Source organism: Lolium perenne, chromosome 1, assembly GCF_019359855.2.
Source record: "Lolium perenne isolate Kyuss_39 chromosome 1, Kyuss_2.0, whole genome shotgun sequence".
NCBI lineage: Eukaryota > Viridiplantae > Streptophyta > Magnoliopsida > Poales > Poaceae > Lolium > Lolium perenne.
This window is the reverse complement of record NC_067244.2, coordinates 47,997,912-48,008,861: the sequence shown is the minus strand read 5'-3', so window position 1 is coordinate 48,008,861 and position 10,950 is coordinate 47,997,912.

Here is a 10,950-nt window from a genome sequence, read left to right as displayed (position 1 = left end):
GAATAAAACTACTTTAATAACATCACTAGAGTAGCACATAGATAAATTGTGATACAAAACACATTGCAATCATAAAGAGATATAAATAAGCACTTCACTATGCCATTCATAACAGTGAATAAGTATTCTGTGAAATATAGCCTAAGAGACCCACACGGTGCACACACTGTCACCTTTACACACGTGGGACAAGGAGTCTCCGGAGATCACATAAGTAAAATTGACTTGACTAGCATAACGACATCTAGATTACAAGCATCATCATATGAATCTCAATCATGTAAGGCAGCTCATGAGATTATTGTATTGAAGTACATAGGAGAGAGATGAACCACATAGCTACCGGTACAGCCCCGAGCCTCGATGGAGAACTACTCCCTCCTCATGGGAGCAGCAGCGGTGATGAAGATGGCGGTGGAGATGGCAGCGGTGTCGATGGAGAAGCCTTCCGGGGGCACTTCCCCGTTCCGGCGGCGTGCCGGAACAGAGACTCCTGTCCCCCAGATCTTGGCTTCGTGATGGCGGCGGCTCTGGAAGGTTTCTGTGGGTTTCGTCGAACGTATCAGGGTTTTCGCGACGGAGGCTTTAAATAGGCGAAGAGGCGGCGCCAGAGGGTCGAAGGGGTGCCCACACCATAGGGTGGCGCGGGCCCCCCCCCTGGCCGCGCTGGCCTAGGGTTTGGTGGGCCTGTGCCCCCTCTCTGGCGGTTCTCGTGTGTTCTGGATGCTTCCGGGAATTCTAAGACTTTCGGTGTTGATTTCGTCCGATTCCGAAAATATTTCCTTACTAGGATTTCTGAAACCAAAAACAGCAGAAAACAGCAACTGGCCTTTCGGCATCTCGTCAATAGGTTAGTTCCGGAAAACGCATAAATATGACATAAAATGTGAATAAAACATGTCGGTATTGTCATAAAACAAGCATGGAACATCAGAAATTATAGATACGTTGGAGACGTATCAGCATCCCCAAGCTTAGTTCCTACTCGTCCTCGAGTAGGTAAACGATAAAAGATAATTTCTGAGGTGACATGCTACCAACATAATCTTAATCATACCATTGTAAAGCTTATGAGATGAATGCAGCGATTCGAAACAATGTAAATGCAATGAGTAAACAATTGAATCATATAGCAAAGACTTTTCATGAATAGTACTTTCAAGACAAGCATCAATAAGTCTTGCATAAGAGTTACTCATAAAGCAATAAATTCTTAGTAAAGGTATTGAAGCAACACAATGGAAGATTAAGTTTCAGCGGTTGCTTTCAACTTATAACATGCATATCTCATGGATAGTTGTCAATGCAAAGCAATATAACAAGTGCAATAAGCAAGTATGTAGGAATCAATGCACAGTTCACACAAGTGTTTGCTTCTTGAGGTGGAGAGAGATAGGTGAACTGACTCAACAATAAAAGTAAAAGAAAGGTCCTTCAAAGAGGAAAGCATCGATTGCTATATTTGTGCTAGAGCTTTGATTTTGAAAATAAGAAACAATTTTGTCAACGGTAGTAATAAAGCATATGTATCATGTAAATTATATCTTACAAGTTGCAAGCCTCATGCATAGTATACTAATAGTGCCCGCACCTTGTCCTAATTAGCTTGGACTACCGGATCATCGCAATGCACATGTTTTAACCAAGTGTCACAAAGGGGGACCTCTATGCCGCCTGTACAAAGGTCTAAGGAGAAAGCTCGCATTGGATTTCTCGCTATTGATTATTCTCAACTTAGACATCCATACCGGGACAACATAGACAACAGATAATGGACTCCTCTTTTATGCATAAGCATGTAGCAACAATTAATTTTCTCATTTGAGATTGAGGATATATGTCCAAAACTGAAACTTCCACCATGGATCATGGCTTTAGTTAGCGGCCCAATGTTCTTCTCTAACAATATGCACGCTCTAATCATAAGGTGGTAGATCGCTCTTACTTCAGACAAGACGAACATGCATAGCAACTCACATGAAATTCAACAAAAGGTAGTTGATGGCATCCCCAGGAACATGGTTATCGCACAACAAGCAACTTAATAAGAGATAAAGTGCATAAGTACATATTCAATACCACAATAGTTTTTAAGCTATTTGTCCCATGAGCTATATATTGTAAAGGTGAAGAATGGAAATTTAAAGGTAGCACTCAAGCAATTTACTTTGGAATGGCGGAGAAATACCATGTAGTAGGTAGGTATGGTGGACACAAATGGCATAGTGGTTGGCTCAAGTATTTTGGATGCATGAGAAGTATTCCCTCTCGATACAAGGTTTAGGCTAGCAAGGTTATTTGAAACAAACACAAGGATGAACCGGTGCAGCAAAACTCACATAAAAGACATATTGTAAACATTATAAGACTCTACACCGTCTTCCTTGTTGTTCAAACTCAATACTAGAAATTATCTAGACCTTAGAGAGACCAATTATGCAAACCAAATTTTAGCAAGCTCTATGTATTTCTTCATTAATGGGTGCAAAGTATATGATGCAAGAGCTTAAACATGAGCACAACAATTGCCAAGTATCACATTACCCAAGACATTATAGTAATTACTACATGTATTATTTTTCGTTTCCAACCATATAACAATTAACGAAGCAGTTTCAACCTTCGCCATGAACATTAAAAGCTAAGAACATATGTGTTCATACGAACCAGCGGAGCGTGTCTCTCTCCCATACAAGCATTTATTCAAACAAAAACAAAAACAAAAGCACACAGACGCTCCAAGTAAAGTACATAAGATGTGACCGAATAAAAATATAGTTTCAGGGGAGGAACCTGATAATGTTGTCGATGAAGAAGGGGATGCCTTGGGCATCCCCAAGCTTAGACACTTGAGTCTTCTTGATATATGCAGGGGTGAACCACCGGGGCATCCCCAAGCTTAGACTTTTCTCTCTCCTTGATCATAGTATATCATCCTCCTCTCTTGACCCTTGAAAACTTCCTCCACACCAAACTCGAAACAAACTCATTAGAGGGTTAGTGCATAATCAAAAACTCACATGTTCAGAGGTGACACAATCATTCTTAACACTTCTAGACATTGCTTAAAGCTACTGGAAGTCAATGGAACAAAGAAATCCATCCCACATAGCAAAAAGAAGCAATGCGAAATAAAAGGCAGAATCTGTCAAAACAGAACAGTCCGTAAAGACAAATTTTATTGGGGCACCAGACTTGCTCAAATGAAAATGCTCAAATTGAATGAAAGTTGCGTACATATCTGTGGATCACTCACGTAAATTGGCTTAATTTTCTGAGTTACCTACAGAGAATTTAGCCCAGATTCGTGACAGCAAAGAAATCTGTTTCTGCGCGGTAATCCAAATCTAGTATGAACTTTTCTATCAACGACTTTACTTGGCACAACAAAACACAAAACTAAGATAAGGAGAGGTTGCTACAGTAGTAAACAACTTCCAAGACATAAATTTAAAACAAAGTACTGTAGCAAAATAACACATGGGTTATCTCCCAAGAAGTTCTTTCTTTATAGCCATTAAGATGGGCTCAGCAGTTTTAATGATCCACTCATAGGAAATAGTATTTGAAGCAAAAGGAGAGCTTCAAGAGGCAAATTCAAAACAAATTTAAGTCTAACATGCTTCCTATGAAGAGGAATCTTGTACACAAATGAATTCATGAAGAACAAAGTGACAAGTATAAGAGGATAAAACACGAGTAACTTCAAGATTCTCAACATAAAGAGGGGAAACTTAATATTATTAAGATGCATATAACCATATTTCCCTCTCTCATAATAACTTTCAGTAGCATCATTGATGAAATCCACAATATACCCATCACTTAAAACATTCTTATCATGGTTCATATGCATAGAAGTATCATTAAATTTGGCATAAGAAGAGTTATTCTCATTAATAGTAATTGGAGCAAGATTATTATCAAGAATTTGAACATGGTAAACAAGTTGCATATTAAGGGAATTGTTTTTGGTAATCCAATCATGACTATGACAAGTTTCATAAGGATAGTTAGAACCTATATCATAGCATTCTTTATAATAATCATCAGAGATCGGAGGAATAGTGTCATCATAGGAAATAGAATAGTTATCTTTCACAGTTGGTTTATCTGTGTCCAATCCATTATTGTTATTAGAAGGAGATGTATCAAGAACATAATGACCAGTAGCTAAAGGATTTTCAAACACCTCTTCCCCAAGCTTAGAGCTTTCTATATCATTATGGGAGGAAGCATGGATAGCACTGACACTATGGCAATTATTGTCATCATCATTTTCAGAATTAGTTTCCCAGAGATTTGCAATATCAAAAGTAGTGTGCTCATTCAGATCATGATCACTAATGTATGTAGAGAGCATAGGAAGATCATCATATTCAGATTCATTATCACAATAATCATTAGGAGCAACATACTTACGGTTACCTAGCGTTATCTCATTCACGCGGGGATACGCCGTTACCTCTTTCTTTTTATTCTCCTTCTTCTTCTTCTTCGTTCCCTTTTTCTTCTTCTTCTTCTCTTCCTTCTCCTCGTTCCCTTCTTTAGGAGGAAGAGGCTTGAAGGGTGGCTTGTCCACATAACCTGATTTACTTTCAGAAACAATAGAAGAAACTTGGGAGGATCCCTCCTTTTCATTAATTAGTTGAAAACACACAGCGGTCCTATCATATTTTGGCAAGGTGTCATCTTCTAAAATATTTTGTATGTAAGTATTTGTATGGCTATTATCAATGCAATAAGAAAAACACCCATGCAGGACATCATCAATATCAAGATCACTCATATGTAACAAAGAGATTTTTCTCGACAGTTCTTCACACCCTAAAAATAAAGTAAGTTCATCATGCTGATTAGGAGTAATTTCATCATCACAATACAAATTTGCAGCACTCATTGGGTTCAAATTATCATTGGAGGAGCATTGAAAATTAAAATGACCCACTTCATGGCAAACTTCACAAATAAAGGGATAGAGGGCACAAACTTTTTTACCAAGATCATCTAGAGCCCTAAACCACTTTCTAGTTTTTTCATTAGCATGATGGATACAATATTCATCTTTGATTTGATTAATTCCACAAGGTCTATGTATTCCACAAAAATTAACACGCTTATAGGAAATAGCATTCTTAGGAGTTTGAGCATGCTTATTGCAATAATTAACAACAATTTCATTCTTCATGCAAGCCTCTTTAAAAGGTTCATGATACTTATCAAAATTCTTTTTAGGCAATTCAAAATGAGAAGCAAAGGATTTATAAAGATTTGCAGCAACTTGAGAGTCAAGACCATAAGTAGCACTCATATTTTGAAATTTATCGGTATCCATAAAAGCTTCAATGCATTCATAATCATAATTTATACCTGACTCTTTACCTTCATTGTTCTCCCATCCTTCAGCGTTCTCCTTAATCCGATCAAGAAGATCCCACCTAGCTTCAACCTCCTTGCTTGTGAAAGATCCCTCCGAACATGCGTCCAGATAGTCCTTGTGTTGTCCTGAAAGCCTCGCATAAAAATTGTTAACAATAACATTACGGGGGAGCTCATGAATGGGACATTTGAGCATTAGTGATTTCAATCTCCCCCACGCTTGAGAAATACTCTCTCCATCACGAGGATAAAAGTTATAGATATAATTCCTATCAATATGCACTTCATGAGGAGGGTAAAATTTAGAATAAAAGAGAGATGCAATTTCCTCCCAACCAATAGAATGACTATTCTCCAACAATTTATACCAATGCGCCGCTTTACCAGACAGCGAAACAGAGAATAGCTTCTTCCTCACTTCATCCATAGAGATACCTGCACACTTGAATAACCCGCATAATTCATGCAAAAACAGTAAATGATCTCTAGGGTGGACAGTTCCATCCCCTTTATAGTGGTTATCCATAACACGTTCAATAATTTTCATAGGTATTTTATACGGAATACTTTCAGCAGGTGGATTTAAAATATCACAAGCATCATTAGAGTTATTGCATATGGGAGATAAAGTATTATCAGAGCAAATTTTCTCCCCTAAAGATGGGAAGCTAAAAAGATCACAAAAACTAGCTTCCCCAAGCTTAGACTTCTCCATAGCATTAGCAGTAATTGCATTCATACTAATAACATCGCTACTAGCATGCAAATAAGGCTCCATAGGTTTTTTAATTTTCGCACCAAACAATTCTAAATCAGGAAAAAGATTAAAAAGCTCACCAATTTTGTTGTTGTTTTCCATTATGCCTAACTAGTGAAAATAAAAACAAGAAACAAAAAGTTGCAATTGCAGGATCTAAAGGAAATAGCTTCGAGTACTTACAACGGCGGAAAATAGCTTAGTAGCCGAGATCCGGAGTGTGAGTACCTTTTACCTTTCCTCCCCGGCAACGGCACCAGAAAATAGCTTGATGTCTATGCCCCCCTCCTTTTCCTGTAGACAGTGTTGGGCCTCCAAGAGCAGAGGTTTGTAGAACAGCAGCAAGTTTTCCCTTAAGTGGATCACCCAAGGTTTATCGAACTCAGGGAGGAAGAGGTCAAAGATATCCCTCTCATGCAACCCTGCAACCACAAAGCAAGAAGTCTCTTGTGTCCCCAACACACCTAATAGGTGCACTAGTTCGGCGAAGAGATAGTGAAATACAGGTGGTATGAATATATAGTAGCAACGGCACGGCACCAGAAAAGTGCTTTGCCCAGGACAGTAAATAAACAGTAGTAACGCAGCAGTAGTAATGCAGTAAAACAGTAAACAAGTAGCGATAGTAGTATTTAGGAACAAGGCCTAGGGATTAGACTTTCACTAGTGGACACTCTCAACATTGATCACATAACAGAATAGATAAATGCATACTCTACACTCTTGTTGGATGATGAACAACATTGCGTAGGATTACACGAACCCTCAATGCCGGAGTTAACAAGCTCCACAATTCAATGTTCATATTTAAATAACCTTAGAGTGTATGAAAGATCAATTCGACTAAACCAAGTACTAACATAGTATGCACACTGTCACCTTCACACTATGTAGGAGGAATAGATCACATCAATACCATCATAGCAATAGTTAACTTCATAATCTACAAGAGATCATAATCATAGCATAAACCAAGTACTAACACGGATGCACACACTGTCACCATTACACCGTGCAGGAGGAATAAAACTACTTTAATAACATCACTAGAGTAGCACATAGATAAATTGTGATACAAAACACATTGCAATCATAAAGAGATATAAATAAGCACTTCACTATGCCATTCATAACAGTGAATAAGTATTCTGTGAAATATAGCCTAAGAGACCCACACAGTGCACACACTGTCACCTTTACACACGTGGGACAAGGAGTCTCCGGAGATCACATAAGTAAAATTCACTTGACTAGCATAACGACATCTAGATTACAAGCATCATCATATGAATCTCAATCATGTAAGGCAGCTCATGAGATTATTGTATTGAAGTACATAGGAGAGAGATGAACCACATAGCTACCGGTACAGCCCCGAGCCTCGATGGAGAACTACTCCCTCCTCATGGGAGCAGCAGCGGTGATGAAGATGGCGGTGGAGATGGCAGCGGTGTCGATGGAGAAGCCTTCCGGGGGCACTTCCCCGTTCCGGCGGCGTGCCGGAACAGAGACTCCTGTCCCCCAGATCTTGGCTTCGCGATGGCGGCGGCTCTGGATGGTTTCTGTGGGTTTCGTCGAACGTATCAGGGTTTTCGCGACGGAGGCTTTAAATAGGCGAAGAGGCGGCGCCAGAGGGTCGAAGGGGTGCCCACACCATAGGGTGGCGCAGGCCCCCCCTGGCCGCGCCGGCCTAGGGTTTGGTGGGCCTGTGCCCCCTCTCTGGCGGTTCTCGTGTGTTCTGGATGCTTCCGGGAATTCTAAGACTTTCGGTGTTGATTTCGTCCGATTCTGAAAATATTTCCTTACTAGGATTTCTGAAACCAAAAACAGCAGAAAACAGCAACTGGCCTTTCGGCATCTCGTCAATAGGTTAGTTCCGGAAAACGCATAAATATGACATAAAATGTGAATAAAACATGTCGGTATTGTCATAAAACAAGCATGGAACATCAGAAATTATAGATACGTTGGAGACGTATCACAACAACACATCCATAATCTTAGAGATTTCTGTCACTTCCCCAGATTCACGGAGACATGAACCCACTATCGAGCATAAATACTCCCTCTTGGAGTTACAAGCATCTACTTGGCCAGAGCATCTACTAGTAACGGAGAGCATGCAAGATCATAAACAACACATAGACATAACCTTGATAATCAACATAACAAGTATTCTCTATTCATCGGATCCCAACAAACGCAACATATAGAATTACAGATAGATGATCTTGATCATGTTATGCAGCTCACAAGATCCGACAATGAAGCACAATGGGGAGAAGACAACCATCTAGCTACTGCTATGGACCCATAGTCCAGGGGTAGACTACTCACTCATCACTCCGGAGGCGACCATGGCGGTGAAGAGTCCTCCGGGAGATGAATCCCCTCTCCGGCAGGGTGCCGGAGGCGATCTCCTGAATCCCCCGAGATGGGATTGGCGGCGGCGGCGTCTCAGTAAGGTTTTCCGTATCGTGGCTCTCGGTACTGGGGGTTTCGCGACGGAGGCTTTAAGTAGGCGGAAGGGCAGGTCAGGAGGCGGCACGAGGGGCCCACACCATAGGGCCGCGCGGCCAGGGGCCAGGCCGCGCCGCCCTAGGGTTTGGCCGCCTCGTGGCCCCACTTCGTCTCCTCTTCGGTCTTCTGGAAGCTTCGTGGCAAAATAGGACCCTGGGCGTTGATTTCGTCCAATTCCGAGAATATTTCGTTACTAGGATTTCTGAAACCAAAAACAGCAGAAAACAGCAACTGGCCCTTCGGCATCTTGTTAATAGGTTAGTTCCAGAAAATGCACGAATATGACATAAAGTGTGCATAAAACATGTAGATAACATCAATAATGTGGCATGGAACATAAGAAATTATCGATACGTCAGAGACGTATCAGCATCCCCAAGCTTAGTTCTGCTCGTCCCGAGCAGGTAAAACGATAACAAAGATAATTTCTGGAGTGACATGCCATCATAACCTTGATCATACTATTTGTAAAGCATATGTAGTGAATGCAGCGATCAAAACAATGTATATGACATGAGTAAACAAGTGAATCATATAGCAAAGACTTTTCATGAATAGTACTTCAATACAAGCATCCATAAGTCTTGCATAAGAGTTAACTCATAAAGCAATAATTCAAAGTAAAGGCATTGAAGCAACACAAAGGAAGATTAAGTTTCAGCGGTTGCTTTCAACTTGTAACATGTATATCTCATGGATATTGTCAACATAGAGTAATATAACAAGTGCAATATGCAAGTATGTAGGAATCAATGCACAGTTCACGCAAGTGTTTGCTTCTTGAGGTGGAGAGAAATAGGTGAACTGACTCAACAATGAAAGTAAAAGAATGGTCCTCCATAGAGGAAAAGCATCGATTGCTATATTTGTGCTAGAGCTTTGATTTTGAAAACATGAAACAATTTTGTCAACGGTAGTAATAAAGCATATGTATCATGTAAATTATATCTTACAAGTTGCAAGCCTCATGCATAGTATACTAATAGTGCCCGCACCTTGTCCTAATTAGCTTGGACTACCGGATCATCGCAATGCACATGTTTTAACCAAGTGTCACAAAGGGGTACCTCTATGCCGCCTGTACAAAGGTCTAAGGAGAAAGCTCGCATTGGATTTCTCGCTATTGATTATTCTCAACTTAGACATCCATACCGGGACAACATAGACAACAGATAATGGACTCCTCTTTTATGCATAAGCATGTAACAACAATTAATACTTTTCTCATATGAGATTGAGGATATTGTCCAAAACTGAAACTTCCACCATGGATCATGGCTTTAGTTAGCGGCCCAATGTTCTTCTCTAACAATATGCATGCTTAACCATAAGGTGGTAGATCTCTCTTACTTCAGACAAGACGGACATGCATAGCAACTCACATGATATTCAACAAAGAGTAGTTGATGGCGTCCCCAGTGAACATGGTTATCGCACAACAAGCAACTTAATAAGAGATAAAGTGCATAATTACATATTCAATACCACAATAGTTTTTAAGCTATTTGTCCCATGAGCTATATATTGCAAAGGTGAATGATGGAATTTTAAAGGTAGCACTCAAGCAATTTACTTTGGAATGGCGGAGAAATACCATGTAGTAGGTAGGTATGGTGGACACAAATGGCATAGTGGTTGGCTCAAGTATTTTGGATGCATGAGAAGTATTCCCTCTCGATACAAGGTTTAGGCTAGCAAGGTTATTTGAAACAAACACAAGGATGAACCGGTGCAGCAAAACTCACATAAAAGACATATTGTAAACATTATAAGAATCTACACCATCTTCCTTGTTGTTCAAAACTCAATACTAGAAATTATCTAGACCTTAGAGAGACCAAATATGCAAACCAAATTTTAGCATGCTCTATGTATTTCTTCATTAATGGGCGCAAAGTATATGATGCAAGAGCTTAAACATGAGCACAACAATTACCAAGTATCACATTATCCAAGACATTTATAGCAATTACTACATGTATCATTTTCCAATTCCAACCATATAACAATTTAACGAAGAAGAAACTTCGCCATGAATACTATGAGTAGAAACTAAGGACATACTTGTCCATATGCTACAGCGGAGCGTGTCTCTCTCCCACAAAGTGAATGCTAGGATCCATTTTATTCAAACAAAACAAAAAACAAAAAACAAACCGACGCTCCAAGCAAAGCACATAAGATGTGATGGAATAAAAATATAGTTTCAGGGGAGGAACCTGATAATGTTGTCGATGAAGAAGGGGATGCCTTGGGCATCCCCAAGCTTAGCCGCTTGAGTCTTCTTAGAATAT